Genomic DNA, 19,212 nt, shown 5'->3' on the forward strand with positions numbered 1-19,212 from the left:
GTGCTGTGGGAATACAGATTTAAATCTTATATTGTGTCCTTATAATGTTTTCCTTATTGTTTGCATATTGTTTTAATGTACAGAGGGAAAATAAGATATGTAAATAATTAACTATTATTCAAAGTTAAAGTAATCTGATTTCTTCTGCATCTACCCTGATGCTATTGAATGTGTCTGAAGAGTATCACACAACCAAATTGAAAGATTTCCCACAGAATAATGCCCAATGAAATTATCTGCTGCTGCAGTAAGCTCACTTTCCCATTCTCAGAAACAACTCTATTAACTTCTCTTTCTTCCTGTTGTCAGGTCCACATTCTGAACCTCTCACACTGAAAGCCTTAACTCCTACTTCTTTAGCAAAATAGATGCTATCAGATCCCAGGTCTTTCACATTCCCACTGCCAAATCTACACTTACCTGCCCTGCATCTGTCTTCTCTTTTATTCATGATAAAATGGAGAACTATCCCTCCTCCAATTTAAGGCCAGTCCCTCCTCGTTTGTCCTCTAGGTCTAATCTTTACAGCCTTCTTGAAAACTGAGCTACCTTGATTATCTCCTTTCCCTCCTACACCACAGATCTTTCCCTCTTTTCTGGCTCATTCCCATTAATGTTTTTCCATATTAAAAAAGCAAAACATTCCCTGATACTGCATTGGCCATTAACTCCTGCCCTTTTTTTTTTTTTCATTCAGCTTTCCTTAATAATTAAGCTCTTCCATTATTTTTCTCCGTTTCCTCAGCTTTGTTCATAATTCTGTCCATTCCAATCTTGCTTCCACTCCCAAAGTTTTTTGAGAAATGCCATTGTCAAATTTCCAGAAGACGTCTATGTTGCCAAAATAAATAATTTTTGTTCCTGCTCTCTTAGCCTCTCAGTAGCATTAAGCACCATTTAATAGTCCCTCCTTCTATAAAATTCAACCCTTCTTTCTTTTTACCTTATAGATCCTTACAGAACTCTTTCCTCTCCTCCCTACATGTCTCCCTGGGTAATTGTGTCTAATCTCATAGCTTTTTACAGCACTTGTGTGATATTAATTCCCATATTTATAACTCCAGCTTTAACTCTTCTGGGCTCCAGACTCATCTCCTACTGCTTCCCTGTCACTGAAATTTGGATCTCTAATAGATATTTCAAAGTTAATGTGGTCTCTTGACTTTTCTGGATAAATGTGTTATTTTCCTGGTCTTCCTCATTTGACTCAAGCCAATGACAATAACAACAACAATAATCCTTGATTCTTCCCTTTCACTCATGCCCCATACCTAAATTCATGACCAAGACCGGTGAGTTCTATTACATATATATTCTGCCCTCTTCCCTCTTTTCCAGTGATTTTACCCTGGTTTAGGTTATCATCTTCTCTTCCTGAGACTACTGCAACATCTTTGTCCTAGTTTGCTAATGCTGCAGAATGCAAAACACCAGAGATGGACTGGCTTTTATAAAAAGGGGGTTTATTTGGCTACACAGTTACAGTCTTAAGGCCATAAAGTGTCCAATGTAACACATCAGTAATCGGGTACCTTCACTGGAGGATGGCCAATGGCGTCCGGAAAACCTCTGTTAGCTGGGAAGGCACGTGGCTGGCGTCTGCTCCAAAGTTCCAGTTTCAAAATGGCTTTCTCCCAGGACGTTCCTCTCTAGCAAGCTTGCACCTCTTCAAAACGTCACTCACAGCTACACTGAGTTTCATCTCTGAGTCAGCACGTTTATATGGCTCCACTGATCAAGGCCCACCCTCAGTGGGTGGGGCCACACCTCCATGGAAATATCCCATCAGTTATCATCCACAGTTGGGTGGGGCGCATCTCCATGCAAACAACCTAATTCAAACGTTCCAACTTAGTCCCCACTATTCTGTCTGCCCCACAAGATTGCATCAAAGAATATGGCTTTTTCTGGGGGACATAATACATTCAAACTGGCACATTCCACCCCCTGGACCCCAGAAAAACATATTTTTCCAAATACAAAATACATTCATCCCACAATACCACAGAAACTTAAATCATTTCAGTAACAATAGTTAAGTACAAAATCCCATCAAAATCAAATATAGGCGTGGTCAGTCCTAAGGCATACTTTTCCTTTAGCTTGGATCTGTGGACTTAGAACAAGTTATATGCTTCCAATATTCAAAGGAGGGACATTCATAGGATAAACATTTCCATTGCCATAAGGAGAAAGAGTAAGGAAAACAGGGTTAATAGGACCAAAACAGTTCCTAAAACCTGCAGGACAAACTCCATTAGATTTCAAAGTCTGAGAGTCATTTACAGAACAACGTTGCATCCTTGGGGCTTGAGAGAGCGGGAGTCTAACCCTTCCTAAGGGCCTTTTCGGCAGCCCTTTCCTCTCCAAACGCTTAGGTGAGTGCTCCAACATACCCACACACTGGGGAGACAACCTTCTCGGCCCCACCCTCCTCAAACATCGGGGCAGCTCCCGGATTCCCTTCCATCTCCGGGGTACACACTCAACCCCTTCAGAAAAGTGTGGTGGCAGCCAGGCTCTCCCCAATTCCCTGGGAATGTGCTCCAACCTCTTTGGGACCTGAGGTGGCAAAACTTTCAGAGCATCGAGGTGGAATGCCCACCCTCGACCTCCAGGGCAAACTCACCCTTTCCATGCATGTGGGCTGCTCCACTCTCCCAGCCCAAGGCCTCTTGACTCCAGACCTCAACCTCCACGGCTCTGTCATTGAAGAAATTTTTCCTTCAATTTGTTCCTTGTCTTTCTCCTCCAGTCCCGACTGGCAGCGGCTCTGTCTGTAAAGAGCTCGCAAAAATTCTGTTGGCTTTGCATGAAGCATGCAGGGGTCAAAGCCATCAGACAATAAGACTTTCCACAAATCCTTTCTGGATAATTCCATCTCCAATCTTGGCTTGTACTGAACTGGCAGCTGGGTTCCATGTTTGGTTACATCCTCATGTTGGGCTGTAGCTTCTGGGATTCCACCCCCTGGAAGCTCATAATTTTCCAAGCCATCAGCTTCTGGTTTCTTTGAACCCAAGAGTTCAGTTCTAAGTTTATCTCTCTCCGCTCGCATTTTACTATAAGCTGCAAGGAGAAGCCAGGATACATCCTCCACAGGTAGTCTGGACATCTCCTCAGCTAAGTATTCCAGTTTGTCACTTTTAAATTGTTCCTTCCATCTGACACGAGGATTCAATTTTGCCAAATTCTGTGCCACTTTAAAACAAGGATCACTTTTCTTCCAGTTTACAACAACACATTCACCATTTCTGTTCAAGGCCTCGTCAGAAGTATCTTTAGAGTCCATATTTCCACAGTCTCTTTAAAGCAGTTTTGGCTTTTTCTATCAAGCGCCTCACAATTCTTCCAGCATATTCCCCTTATCCATTTGAAAAGCTGTTCCAACATGTTTGGTATTTGCAAACTCAGCAGCAAAAGCACCCCACTTCTCTGGTACCAAAATCTGTCCTAGTTTGCTAATGCTGCAGAATGCAAAACACCAGAGATGGATTGGCTTTTATAAAAAGGGGGTTTATTTGGCTACACAGTTACAGTCTTAAGGCCATAAAGTGTCCAATGTAACACATCAGTAATCGGGTACCTTCACTGGAGGATGGCCAATGGCGTCCGGAAAACCTCTGTTAGCTGGGAAGGCACGTGGCTGGCGTCTGCTCCAAAGTTCCAGTTTCAAAATGGCTTTCTCCCAAGACGTTCCTCTCTAGCAAGCTTGCACCTCTTCAAAACGTCACTCACAGCTACACTGAGTTTCGTCTCTGAGTCAGCACGTTTATATGGCTCCACTGATCAAGGCCCACCCTCAGTGGGTGGGGCCACACCTCCATGGAAATATCCCATCAGTTATCATCCACAGTTGGGTGGGGCGCATCTCCATGCAAACAACCTAATTCAAATGTTCCAACTTAGTCCCCACTATTCTGTCTGCCCCACAAGATTGCATCAAAGAATATGGCTTTTTCTGGGGGTCATAATACATTCAAACTGGCACAATCTTCATAACTGGTCAACTTCTACTCTTATGTCTCTCTGTACAATAGGAAGAATAATATTTTTCAGATCTTAATACTGTCATCCCCACTTACCACAATATAGACCTGTGGTGAAAATGAAAGACACATTTGAAGGGATCCTTGAAAGATAGTTACAATTTTGGCCCAGCAAATTTAGAAAAAAAAAATGTTTTCCAGAATAATAGATCAGCATTAGCAAAGACATGGTGGGTTCTATTTGATTATATCAGAGGTCATATTAAAACAAGTAGTAGGTGATACATTCAGAGGTGGAGTCTGATGGAGACCCTTGGATCTGCTGTTTAGGTATTTGGAATTTGTTTCATATTTCTTTTTATGCTCAATGTTGAGAAAATAAAATAAAGCCAATTTTCTACTTGTGACTGATTAGCACAAAATATTAATGTAAAATATATGAAGATCATGTACTTAAAATATTAAACCAATTATGACAATGTATCATGCTTCAAGTATGTGTCTTTATCTCATGAATCATCTCACTGACTCCTATTTCTTTTGAGGATAGTAAATGGTAAAAATAAAAGTAGATATCTGCTTCACCCATATTTTCCTTAAGAGACAAAGAAAAGTATTGTTTCTAATTGGCATAACTAAAAAAAAATCATCTGCCACCCTGTTTCCCATGCATTTTTCCTTTTTATGTTAGAAAGTTGAGAATTTATACTTACTGTTTTGTTAGCACTCTTGTAGTGAAAGACATATTTTGCATTTTATTCCCTTTTAATAAAGAAATAAATATGAAAGTAATTTTCTTTCAAAAATGGAAAACTCAACATGTTGACCAAAGATTAGGATGTATGGCCAATTTTCAAAACTAATTAAGGATTATGTTGCATTGCTGCCTGGTCCACTTGGAGGGATGTCTAAAAGTGAGAGAGATGCAAACCTCTCCAAAATACTACTCAAAAACTTCATTGTCAGCATTGCCACTAGGCCCTCTGTGCAACATGAATCACTTTGACCACCTTCATCACCACTAATCTTCAGATTTCAAAGTTTTTGAAAAAGGGAAATTTGTTTCACCTTAAAATAAATATTGGGACTAAGTAATTAAGACAGACATTCTGAATTGAACCCCAGGGCATCTGTGATTGTTGTATAATATTGGGTTATGTAAATGTACTGTAAATTAATAACTGAGTCAGGTATCAAGTCAATTCACAACCTTTTGGTCCTTAGAGATTTGGGCAGTAAAGCAGTTAACACTTTGGAAGTCCATAGTGCCCTTTGAAGAGACAAGCAATCAATTGAATTATGTGTTTGCTGAGCAATTTAGGGATTCCAATTAAATATTTCAAAGAAAGTCAATTTAATTTCAAATAACTGTTTTGGCAAAACTAGGTGTATACATGCTGCTAAAGTCAATACATTACATGCCATGGGGTAATTCTCTCAATTACAAGAACATATATACAAAGAGAAAGACTGTTTTCTCTACAACCTCAAGGATAGTGTAGCCATGCATCCTCCCTCACACAAGATAGTTTCTTTACAGTTTAATCAGTTCCAAGTTTCTTTTCCAACATACTAGATTTCATTTATCCTCTTACTTCACAGTTTCATACATCTAATTCTGGACACACACGCACACACATGCACACTGTATTAGTTAGGGTTCTCTAGGCAAACAGAATCAGTGAGAGATATCTATAAATATAAGATATATAAAAGTGTCTCATGCAACTGTGGGTATGCATGAGTCCAAATTCCGTAGGGCAGGCAGCAAACTGGCAACTTCAATGAACATGTTCGATGAAAGCTTACTTTGGGTAAAACTTCGTACTCAGTGCTTTTGTGGATACAAAGCTGAATATGATATGATTCATGCCCTCTAAGTACTTCCAATATAGTGGAGGACACAGGCATAAAAGACCTAATGTAAAGTCAGACATAAATATAATGAACATAGAAAAGATTATGGGATAATAGAAGATAGGAATATTGATATCAAGTTGGAGAAGATCGGATTTGAGATGGGAAGTCCCTAATGAATGAATAGATATAAAGAGATTGGTTGATGGGTTGATGTGGGGAGATAGAGAATGAAATATGGGTTTTAAGTTAATCACTCTGGCAACAATATGGAAAATAGTTTACAGAGGAAAAGACAAGGAAGAATGAGATATTACTAGCTATGGTCCCAAGGAAAGTTTTATGACAATCTGAATTAAGGCAGCGACAGTGTCATTTGAAGGGAGGACATTGATTGAGGAGACTGGAAACACAATTGTGTCTCAATGTGTTGTTGAGGGTGAGAGAGAGGAGGCAACTGAAGATAATCCATGCCAGTTCAGTCAAATCATCAAACCACCCTAGTTTAGTGACTGCTTCTAGATGAGTACATGACCCAACTTGAGCATTCCTTGTGTTCTTTCTCCCCTGTGATTGTTTGAGGGCAGAGCTATAATACAAGTAGTCTACTATACTCAAATCCAGAACTTCGGCTTGAACTGTCCAAAACAGAATTTCTCTTTGTGTTGGCCATGGAAAAGTAAAGAAACTCTGGAGCCCTGGGAGCACTACAAATAGAAAGCAGCATGGGAAGATAGTTATCTGAGTTAAAAGTAAGATTGAGAGGTGAGGAGAGGTGGTGACATTGTCTGAGACCTTCAAACCACCCATGCCTCTAATAAGGAAAACTGCTGAACTTTGCAGGTTTGAGAGCTAATTCCCCTTGTTTAAATTGGGTGTCTTGCATTTACAACTGGAAACATATGAACTGAATCACGGCTGCCTCACCTGAAATGTTCAGAGTGGCAGATTATCCAACAAGGATACTATAAAAAGTGTTGCTTCAGGAAGTAGAGGGTGGGACTATCTGATATCTAAAGTGGCTTCTGATCTCAAGTGTCTATAGTTGACTGAACTTTTTAAAGGAACATGCAGGAGAGTAGACATTCTATGGGCATTAATACTGCATCTGTGTAGCTTTGGAAGCACGTTTCCCTCCCCTTACTATATTTAAGTACAGGGAATGCTTATTCCATAGAATGCATTTAAATGTTTCTTTGTACTCTTTAAGTTACTACTCAAAGAGTGTTCAGTTCCTACAAGGAAGAATGTTTAAAAAAAATCAACAATAATGATGAAATATCATCAGCATAATGCTATGAGGAATGTAGTAAGCCCCTTTTATATACACATCCCTCATGACAGAACCAGAAATAGATACACAGCCTTGTTCAGAAGTGTCTCCATCACAGAAGTGTTTTAGAACACTGTGCCATACTGCTCTTAGCTTAATGAGTTGGTAACATTTTGCGGGTTTGCTTAAAACATGTTGCTTTCCAGACGTTGTTAACAGACTCCAACAGTTTTTGTCAATACACTCATCCTAAACAATTACATTAAGATCCATAAGGCTGTGTTTACAGTTCTGAGAAGCAAATGTATTGTTAATGGACCATAAACTATCTTCTGACTCAATGATTTGGCTTTCTGAAATTTGTGTAATAATAGGCAGTGGAAATTTTTTCAACATCTACTTAGCATAGAAATGGAATTAGCCTCAGGGATATAAAACTGAATGCTAAGAAACACAGTTTTCAACATCACTTCCACACATTTTGATCTCGTGTTTTTATATAAAGTAAAACAATTTATACAAAATTTTGAAGAAAGGGTTTTGCTATAGGCTTAAAATAGCTTTATATGTTACACAAAAAGTAAATAATCATGATGAACTATAACAAAGTCCTATGTACAACATATCCTAAATTTTCTCTCAGATGGTTCTTCAAATCTCTTCTGAAATAGCTGCATCAGTGAATCACAAATAGTCTGTGAACAGACATTCATTGCAACTCCCTGCTTGTCATTATCATGCCTGTTATTATCTGAGACTGTTTTCTGGTTACTGAAAACCCAGTTGTTACAAACTACTTGTTTTATCATCCTATAAACTTTGTGACTGCCTCTTATACCTGTTTTCCATCTTCTTTTCTTCCCTGTCTCTTTCTATTCTGTTGTCTCTATATTTCTGCTTCATTCCCTCCTCATTCCAGGCATTCTTGTTGGAGGCTAATGACTCTCAGTTCCTTCTTTCCAGATGGTTCCACTTGCTCTTGCTGATAATCTCCATTCTTCACAATGCATTTTGTAAATTAACCCAAACTGTACTTTGCCAGTCTTGCTCTCTTTGTGGTTACTCTTTAAATGTCAGACTTCATCCCCATCTTCCAAACTTGTAATTTTTCATTCATTCATCCATTCATGCACACATGCATGCATGCATGCATTTGACAATTACATATGTATCTGCAACTTTGAGCAAGTTAATTATTCTGGGTGGTATAGTGGATACCAAGATATCCGGATGCAAATATCAAGAAGTTTGTCATTTCTAAGAGAACTATGTCACAAGAATACCCTAGACATAAGTAAACACTCTTTCTTTTCTGGACCTTTAGCTAATGAATGGCATATCTAGGGGGAAATAGCTTCTCTCTCACTTTTGCAACTCTTCAGACATTTAGGAGGAGAGAAAAACAGATTTTGACTTTTTTCATACAGTGCTTTCCTATTGTAAAAATAGTAATGAAAATGATACAGAACAAAAGGCTATTAAAATGAGAAAGCAACCCAAATACCAGTTTTCATGGACCCGGTCCCTGATGCACTGTATATCCCAAGACTGGTATTGAAGGCACTATTAATAATAGCTAGTAGCTATTCTCTGTTTGCTACATGTTAGGCACTATTCTAAGCATTATCTCATTTATACAACAACTTCAAAGGTAAGGCCAATTATTATCATTATTTGATGGATGAAGAAAATGAGGCATAGTAAGTTAAGTAACTTTTTCAAAGTAATGGAGTCAATAAGCAATGGATTTAGATTTCAAATCCAGACGGTCTGGTTCCAGAAGCCATACTCTTAGCCAAAAAATCAAATAAAAGGACTCACGGAATTCCCCCAGCCTCTCCTTTATTTTGCATCTTCTAACCTATCCTGCCACAATGTCAATTCTCAACAGGCTTATACATGAAAACATTGCACCTGATCCCTTATGTAGAAATACCGTTTGCCGAAAGGCAAGAAATCCTGATCTTGCATAGGAAGATACTAATATTTTTTATAGTATTTGTTATAGTTGAAAGAATAGAGCACTTAGAGTTCAGAAAGCCTAAGTTCTATAAATAATTCTGGTGCCAAAGAATTGTATGACTATGAGCAAGTCATTTTTTCCTATGTAAGCCTCAGATTTCTTCTGTATAAATATAGGTTACCAACTAGATGATACCTAGTACACTCACCAATTTTCAAATTTGTTGAATCTTTGAAACACTCACAAAAACCAGAATTCAGTGGTCCTGATGATTATATAACGATTGACTGTTCATGCAACTGTGGGTGAATTTTATGTAGAATGACTACATGTTCTGGTTTGCCTGGGATAGTCCCAATTCACAGTATCCCTCCACATTTAATAGCACTCCCTTCTACTTTCAAAATTGTCCTGGTTTTTATAAAAAATTATATGATCATCCTAACTATAGCTTTGTCTCTAGACTGCAGATTATGTTTTTATGTGTATAAAAGGCTTAAGAATAAACCACTGTCTTTAATAGGATATCAATTTTATTATTAAAACAGAGAATCACAAAAGTCTGGTAATAATGACTAACACTTTCTTTAGAATAAATTAGAGCAGCCCAAATTTTAGGCACGCATATGTTCTTTTTGTAAAAGACCACCTGCCCTTAACCAACCTACCATAAGACAGACAAACCCTTCTCCAATCTATAGGAGTCAAGCTAACTTCCTTTTTATATCTATGAAAATCGTTAGCCATTCCTAGAAGACCAAAGCTACTTCAGTTTTTGCAAGAGATGTGTCTTCCTTACTGCAGCAAAACTTTGGTATCCTGAATAAAATGCTGTAATCTTCTAACTCCACTCAGATTTCTCTTTCAACAAGTTTGGGTATTACCCAAGATATAGAAGGTGACCCTCTGGGGCTGCATGATCTAATGCCTGATGAGTATGGTGTCCGTGACTGGCCTTTTGTGCCTTCTGTCTGATTGTCAAGACTCTAAAGCCCCAGATAATCTCTTCCTATATATAAACTCTGCAGTATGTGTTGAGTTCAATTGCCTTTTTTTTTTTTCAGGAATTTGGCTTTGTTCCAGTTTGCTAAAGCTGTGTTATGCAAAATACCAGAAATGGATTGGCTTTTATAAAGGAGATTTATTAGGTTACAAATTTACAGATCTAAGGCCATAAAAGTGTCCAAACTAAGGCATCAACAAGATGCCTGAAGAAATGTCGATGGTGTCTGGAACACCTCTGTCAGGTGGGAAGGCATGTGGCTGCTGTTGCCTGGTCCTTTGCTCCTTGGTTCTACTTTCAAAATGGCTTTCTCCAAAATGTCTCTGAGTTCTGTCTCTCAGCTCTTGTGCTTCCTTGCTTGTTCTCCAGGGGGGTTCATTCTAAGCATGTGTGGTCTTCTCCTAGCTTCTCTGGGGCAAACTCTGGGCTTCATCTCTTAGCTTAGCATCTCCAAATGTCTTTGTGTCTGCATCTCCAAACATCTCAAAGCATCTGGGTCTGTGTGCACTCTCAACTCTCTTAAGGACTCCAGTGATCTAATGAAGACTCACCCTGAGTGGGTGGGGTCACATCTCCATGGAAAGAATCTAATCAGAGTTCCGACCCACAATATGTCTGCCCGCACAAGACTGGATTAAAAGAACATGGCTTTTCTTGAGGTACATAACAGTTTCAAACCAGCACAGGCTTTATTCAGGACTTTACCTATATAAGTGTACAGTTTGATGAATTTTGGTATTTTCATGTAGTTGTGTAATCACCAACAGAATCAAGATATAGAAAATTTTCTACCACCCTTAAAGTTTTCTTGTTACCCTTCATAACAGACCCCCTCTGCCAGCTCCCACCTATAGACAATCACTGATCTGCTCTGTGTCATTATAGTTTTGCCTTTTTAAGAATTGCACATAAATGGAATAATACAGAAAGTAGTCTTCATTTGGTTAGATTGTTTTAACCCAACTACATTTGAAATTATTCTTTTAGATTTCTTACCATGGGCAAACAGCAACCATGGTTTTCATGTGCACCAGTAATTAGTCATATTTAGCCAGTGAATAAACACCAAGAAGTTTCATAATACAAAGGATCATGACAATATTTCTAATTCATGGATTGTGTTTGAACTAAATTATTCAGATCTTATTTTAGAGTCCATTCTTCGAATTTTTATAACTAAATCCTAAACCTAGATGCCCTGAGTGTAGTATATGCTAGAAAAACTGCATTTAAACCATCTCATTTCACCCTCACATCATTATTGAGAAATGAGTGGCAAAACCCTCAATTTATGGATGAGGAAATTGAGGCTCACAGAACTAAAGTAATTTCCCCAAGATCTTGCTGATAAAGGGCTTCCCTTACTCAAAGCTCTTAAAATTTTCACTGAGGTCTTTAAAATCTCTGAGAAAACTGCGTTAATAAAATAGACAACCAATAAAGCATTTCTTATGGCTTTAATAACTAATCAAATCCATGTTTTCACTTGCGCAAGTTGTGAATATTTAAATGCATATTCATTTTTAAAATACATTAGCAGGAATATTATGGACTGTATTTCTTTTCTACATTTTCTCTTACTACTAAACTAATCATGGTTTTATATTTTGATATGGGTTTCATTTTCTTGACTCTCCCTTCCCTATCCTGTTTATTTTTACAAAAATGGGATCATATATATATATGTACCATTTAACATACCATGGGCATACCACCAAATCAGTAAACATAGTTTTAATTTATTTGTGTGTGTGCATGTATACATATTCTATATAATATGAGTTTTTTTAATTATTATTTTTCTAGAACTGATCATAAGACATGGGAATGAGGGGTCAAAGCATATGAGTATTTTTAATTTTAATGTGTATGTTACCATTTTACTTTCCCAAAGGCCATAGAAACTTCTGTTCTCAAAAGCATTTATGAGATCTACACAGCTTTTTGAAATTGCATTTATTCACTATGGTAATTAGTATCTCACATAAACAATTGAAAAAGCAGCTAGAAATGTCTTCAGGTTCAGATGGTCCCGAACCCTTTGCTACTAGTGAAAGTGTAACCTACCTATAAATCCCCTTTGCTGAGCACCAGTGAGTTCATAAGGCAGCTCAGATAGTCCTTGTTTCCATGCCCTCCCTCCATCATGAACTTAGGAGGAAAACCTCTGCAGTTTTGTCTTAATTCCTATATGCCTGGCTACTGGGTGTTACTATAAATAGCCAGAAGAATTAGGCAGAAAAGTCAGAGAATCAAGGACCGTGTGAATAAAACCTGATAAAGCAAGGATTTATACGGTTTAGTCCTAAAATAGTATCCAAGTTTTACAAACCCCCCTGTCCCTACCCCTACAAGAAATCTAAAAAGCAGATCCATACTTTATTCATGGCTCTCAGAGAATATTAAAGAGAATATAATTAGTGATTAATTCCGACATTTTGTAACCTCTTTCTCCTCTGCTTTCTTTCCTTTCTTGATCTGGAGAACCCCACATTCTCCAGATTCCGTCTTTCACCAAAATATTTCACCAAAACCCCCTCTTATCTTCAGTCTTCCTTAGCACATAACCTCTCTGATATTTACCTTTCCCTCCAATTTTTGTTTTGTAGATTGTTAGCTTTTTTGCTAAGTCTTTCATGTTTTCCCTACTTATAATAATTGCTTGTATGTATTTGATGTTTAGTAAGTGCCAGACTATATTCTTTCCTTTATTAACCCATTTAATTCTCAAATAAGCACTTTGAAAAATGTTCTATTACTTTTTTCTATTTTACAAGTATAGAGAGTTAAGTAAGTTGCCCAAGTTCCCACAACTAGTAAGCAACAGATCCAGACTCTAAGCCAGGGAGTCTAGCATCAGAGCCCTGCTCCTAACCAGTCTATCAGCTGCCTCCCCAGTCCAATTTTATTCTCTGAAGGTTCATCACAAAAAGTAAAGGAACACATCTGATTAAAGCAGAGTAACTGCACGGTGAGAGCTGGGGCTCTGGGGGAAATGGAAAATACAGGATACACTTTGGTGAATCAGGTAAGAGTTAATGAATATACATATCTTCCTATCACATAAATAACTTAAATAGCCATGATGGGACAGTTATTTGGTTCTCTAGCAGTGGCCAGATATGGATAGTTTGTATTTCTTTTAATTTGATTGATGATATTCCTAGCCTCAGTAGTCAACAATTCATTAAATCTGATCTAAACTGTGAAAAACCCTGTGGGATTTCAAAAGAGCATATTCCATGATCCTAACCCTCAAAGGATTTTGTGGGGAATTCAAGGCTAACATCACTGAAATAATTAAAGAACAAAAAGATGCATTATATAAATTCTTCCTTACTCTCCAATTATTCATTTGTGGAATCCATTGATTTTCTTTTCTTCTAATCTTCGAATACAATCCAATTTGGTGATATCATCCACTTTTATTTCTAACATCACTTCAACGTGAATTAGTGAGAAACCTACATACTAACTCTAACATATTTTTAAACTATGACAAAAATTTTAAATAGCTAACCTAGGATCTCCCTGTGAATGTCTGTGAGTACACCTAGAAAACATACCTCCAGAAGACAATACATGCATATACTGTCAGTGTTCTAGATAGACTCTGTTAAGAATATAACTCAAAGTGGAGAGATGAGAATTCTAATGATCAATCACTAGTTTTGTATTTTTGTGTGTTTTATCCCAAATAAAGAACATCAGAATTTTTGCTTCTTGTGAATGTGAATGTGATACATTCATAATTTAACTTAAAAGCTTCCATATAAAATACAAAGTTTGTTAGTATAGGGAAGATACTAAACATATGTTTAGCATTATTATACATTAAATAAATGAAAAAAATAAATGAAGAAAATTTATGGTCCACAGCAGCCTCACAAATATTTCTGCTATCATATTAAGCCAGGATAAGAATTTTCTGAAGCATTACACTAAGTGCCTGTCAAATGTGATATGAGACCAAGTAAGAAAAAGAGAACAGTGTCAAGAACAGAATGAGGATAGGACATTGAAATGGAGAACAGGCAAGCAGTATAATGTAATTCACTGTTTGCACCAACATACAAAAAAAGCCAAATGTGGAAATAGACTGTTGATACATTCCAGTGGTAATTTGAAAAAAAGGCAGCCTTTGGAAATAATACAAAATGTTACATATCCTGAAAATGAGTTTTATGTAGATTGTTACTTTGATCATTATTGATCAAATATGATCACTGATGGATTTAGGTAGATGATACAATGCACCAGTTGTGCTTCTCCCCTGTCCAATCTCCCCCATTTGTGGAAGAGAATAGGCAAGGGGTACTTTATGCAGGGAAAAAATGTACTGTCTATATTCCATACAATCCCAAAGAGTTGTTTATAAGTTTGGGAGAAGGAAGATACTCATAACTATTTTTGGCAAGTGTAATGTTAATCCCCCAGGTAAAGCATTACAAGTTTCTATGAACAGGTAACAGTAGCCTTTACCCACATGAAAGAATCCTTTAATCTAACAAATTGGAAAAATAATTAGAACAATATGCAACTTCTTCATTTGTAAAACAAGGGTAAAATTAGCTACAATATACAGTTATTATCAATTGCTACATCTCACATAAAAACATTAATTATATTAATTATTTTATTAATATTGCTATTATTGTTAAATAATGATTACTCCCAGTTTCCTCCCTCAGTAGATGCCCTTCCTCCTACTGTACAGTAGATACTTTTATTTTAACATTGTCTATTCAATCTTCTTTTGATAAGGCTTCCCTTAATTTTCTATAATTGGGCTAAGCCACCTTTCCTACCAGTTACAAGGTATACTAGGTCTAATCCAATCAGTAAACACCATGCCTCTGGCTACTGTCATTGTTTTGGATAGAGAATGTAACTAAAAAGAAAGATAATCAGAACAATGAGAGTCTATCTCAGGATTTTTGCTGGAGTAACCGGAAAGAGGAATTCATTAAATTTAAATCTGGGAAGTTGTAAAGCTGGAGCTTCTGCAGTTACCACACCACATTCAGGAACCACATGTCTGAGATTGACATCAATACAGATGGACCAAATCCAAAAAAATAAAACAAAGAGAACCTAGGTGGTAGTGGGTGTTTGAGTCTCCTGAATCAAGCTGTATCATTAGACTTTTCAGGCACATGAACCAACAACTTCCTCTTTTCCCTTACCTCTAAGGAACAAAGGATCTCCTCTCTCTCTCTCTCTCTCTCTCTCTCTCTCTCTCTCTCTCTCTCTCCCTATCTATCTATCTCTATCTCTATCTCTATCTCTATCTCTATCTCTATCTCTATCTCTATCTATCTCTCTCTTTCTCTCTCCCTCACTCTTTTTTTTCTCTCTCTTACCTAGTCCAAATAAAGGACCTATACAATGCCCATGCCCATCTCTATCCTATATCCTGTATCTTGAGTTCTTTGGGGCAAGGATTGCCAAGAATATGTTTAAAAACAATTGGAAATAAATGTCTTCTCAGGCATTTTGTCAATTAGGAAGTTCTAGAAATTCTGATATTTCTACACAAAGCTTCAATGTATTAAGCAGCCCAGTTATCAAAACTAAGTAAATAGAACAGAATGCATTAGGTTTTTGAGGTTATTTATTTTCCTGCCTTCAGCAGGAAGTAAACAAAATTGAGATCTCTGCATCAGAAAAACTTGCGAACAACTGTGATTTACATTACTAAATAAGTTATTCAGTTATATTAGGAAGAAAGATCATCATTCTTATTAAGAAGGAGTACAATATAAAAGCAGCAATAGGAAGTTACATGACACTCTTTTATTAATGCCTGATGTACCTTGAAAGTTGCAGGTATATTAAAGTATATTAAAGATAACTCTGATGAAACAGAAATGTACTTGATAAACTGTTGGTATATTTGGGCATAGCTACTATCTTAGTTTGCTAATGCTGCAGAATGCAAAACACCAGAGATGGATAGGCTTTTATAAAACGGGGGTTTATTTCACTAAACAATTACAGTCTTAAGGCCACAAAGCATCCAAGGTGACACCTCAGCAATCGGGTACCTTCACCGGAGGACGGCCAGTGGTGTCCGGAAAACCTCTGCTAGCTAGGAAGGCAGCTGGCGTCTGCTCCAAAGCTCCGGCCTCAAAACGGCTTTCTCCCAGGAGGTTCCTTTCTAGCAAGCTTGCTTCTCTTCAAAACATCACTCCCAGCTGCGCTCTCTTTCCTCTCTGAGTCAGCTCATTTATATAGCTCCACCGATCAAGGCCCACCCCGAATGGGTGGGGCCAAGCCTCCATGGGAACATCTCATCAAAATTATTTCCCACAGCTGGGTGGGGCACACTCCAAGCAAATCTAACCAACACCAAAACTTCTGCCCCACACAAGACCACAAAGATAATGGCATTTGGGGGACACAATACACTCAAACCGGCACATTCCACCCCCTGGAACCCAAAATGGCATTATCTTTCCAAATACAAAATACATTCATTCCACAATACCACAAAAACTTAAATCATTTCAGTAACAAAAGTTAAGCACAAAATCCCATCAAAATCAATTTAGGCATGGTCAGTCCCAAGGCACAATCTTTCTTTAGCTGTGGATCTGTGAACTTAGAACAAGTTACGTGCTTCCAATATACAAAGGAGGGACATTCATAGGATAAACATTCCCATTGCCATAAGGAGAAACAGTAAGGAAAACAGGGTTAACAGGAGCAAAACAGTTCTTAAAACCCGCAGGACAAACTCCATTAGATTTCAAAGTCCAAGAGTCATTTACAGAACAATGTTGCATCCTTGGGGCTTGAGAGAGCGGGAGCCTAACCCTTCCCAAGGGCCTTTTCAGCAGCCCGTTCCTCTCCAAACACTTAGGTGAGTGCTCCAACATTTCCACACATTGGGGAGACCACCTTCTCGGCCCCACCCTCCTCAAACATCGGGGCAGCTCCCGGATTCCCTTCCATCTCCGGGTCACACGCTCAACCCCTTCAGAACAGTGTGGTGGCAGCCAGGCTCTCCCCAATTCCCTGGGAATGTGCTCCAACCTCTTTGGGACCTGAGGTGGCAAAACTCTTCCAGAGCATCGAGGCGGAAAGCCCCGCCCTCGACCTCCAGGGCAAACTCACCCTTTCCATGCATGTGGGCTGCTCCGCTCTCCCAGCCCCAAACCTCTTGACTCCAGACCTCAACCTCCATGGCTCTGTCTTTGAAGAGATTTTTCCTTTAATTTTTTCCTTGTCTGTCTCCTCCAGTCCAGACCGGCAATGGCTCTGTCTATAAAGATCTCGCAAAAATTCTGTTGGCTTTGCATGAAGCATGCAGGGGTCAAAGCCATCAGACAATAGGAGTTTCCACAAATCCTTTCTGCTTAACTCCTTATCCAATCTTGGCTTGTCCTCAGGTTGGGCTGTAGCTTCTGGGATTCTACCCACTGGAAGCCCGTAATTTTCCAAGCCATCAACTTCTGGTTTCTTTGAACCCAAGAGTTCAGTTCTAAGTTTATCTCTCTCTGCTCGCATTTTACTATAAGCTGCAAGGAGAAGCCAGGATATGTCCTCCACACGTAGTCTGGAGATCTCCTCAGCTAAGTATTCCAAGTTGTTGCTTCCAGATTCTTCCTTCCATCTGACACCAGGACTCAATTTTGCCAAATTCTCTGCCACTTTAAAACAAGGATCGCCTTTCTTCCAGTTTACAACACATTCATCATTTCTGTTCAAGTCCTCATCAGAAGTATCTTTAGAGTCCATATTTCTACAAACAGTCTCTTTAAAGCAGTTTTGGCCTTTTCTATCAAGCTCCTCACAACTCTTCCAGAAATTCCCCCTTATCCATTTAAAAAGCCGTTCCAACATGTTTGGTATTTGCAAACTCAGCAGCAAAAGCACCCCACTTCTCTGGTACCAAAATCTATCTTAGTTTGCTAATGCTGCAGAATGCAAAACACCAGAGATGGATAGGCTTTTATAAAACGGGGGTTTATTTCACTAAACAATTACAGTCTTAAGGCCACAAAGCATCCAAGGTGACACCTCAGCAATCGGGTACCTTCACCGGAGGACGGCCAGTGGTGTCCGGAAAACCTCTGCTAGCTAGGAAGGCAGCTGGCGTCTGCTCCAAAGCTCCGGCCTCAAAACGGCTTTCTCCCAGGAGGTTCCTTTCTAGCAAGCTTGCTTCTCTTCAAAACATCACTCCCAGCTGCGCTCTCTTTCCTCTCTGAGTCAGCTCATTTATATAGCTCCACCGATCAAGGCCCACCCCGAATGGGTGGGGCCAAGCCTCCATGGGAACATCTCATCAAAATTATTTCCCACAGCTGGGTGGGGCACACTCCAAGCAAATCTAACCAACACCAAAACTTCTGCCCCACACAAGACCACAAAGATAATGGCATTTGGGGGACACAATACACTCAAACCGGCACATTCCACCCCCTGGAACCCAAAATGGCATTATCTTTCCAAATACAAAATACATTCATTCCACAATACCACAAAAACTTAAATCATTTCAGTAACAAAAGTTAAGCACAAAATCCCATCAAAATCAATTTAGGCATGGTCAGTCCCAAGGCACAATCTTTCTTTAGCTGTGGATCTGTGAACTTAGAACAAGTTACGTGCTTCCAATATACAAAGGAGGGACATTCATAGGATAAACATTCCCATTGCCATAAGGAGAAACAGTAAGGAAAACAGGGTTAACAGGAGCAAAACAGTTCTTAAAACCCGCAGGACAAACTCCATTAGATTTCAAAGTCCAAGAGTCATTTACAGAACAATGTTGCATCCTTGGGGCTTGAGAGAGCGGGAGCCTAACCCTTCCCAAGGGCCTTTTCAGCAGCCCGTTCCTCTCCAAACACTTAGGTGAGTGCTCCAACATTTCCACACATTGGGGAGACCACCTTCTCGGCCCCACCCTCCTCAAACATCGGGGCAGCTCCCGGATTCCCTTCCATCTCCGGGTCACACGCTCAACCCCTTCAGAACAGTGTGGTGGCAGCCAGGCTCTCCCCAATTCCCTGGGAATGTGCTCCAACCTCTTTGGGACCTGAGGTGGCAAAACTCTTCCAGAGCATCGAGGCGGAAAGCCCGCCCTCGACCTCCAGGGCAAACTCACCCTTTCCATGCATGT

The sequence above is a fragment of the Choloepus didactylus genome, chromosome 13 (genome assembly GCF_015220235.1).
Source record: "Choloepus didactylus isolate mChoDid1 chromosome 13, mChoDid1.pri, whole genome shotgun sequence".
In the NCBI taxonomy this organism is placed as follows: domain Eukaryota; kingdom Metazoa; phylum Chordata; class Mammalia; order Pilosa; family Megalonychidae; genus Choloepus; species Choloepus didactylus.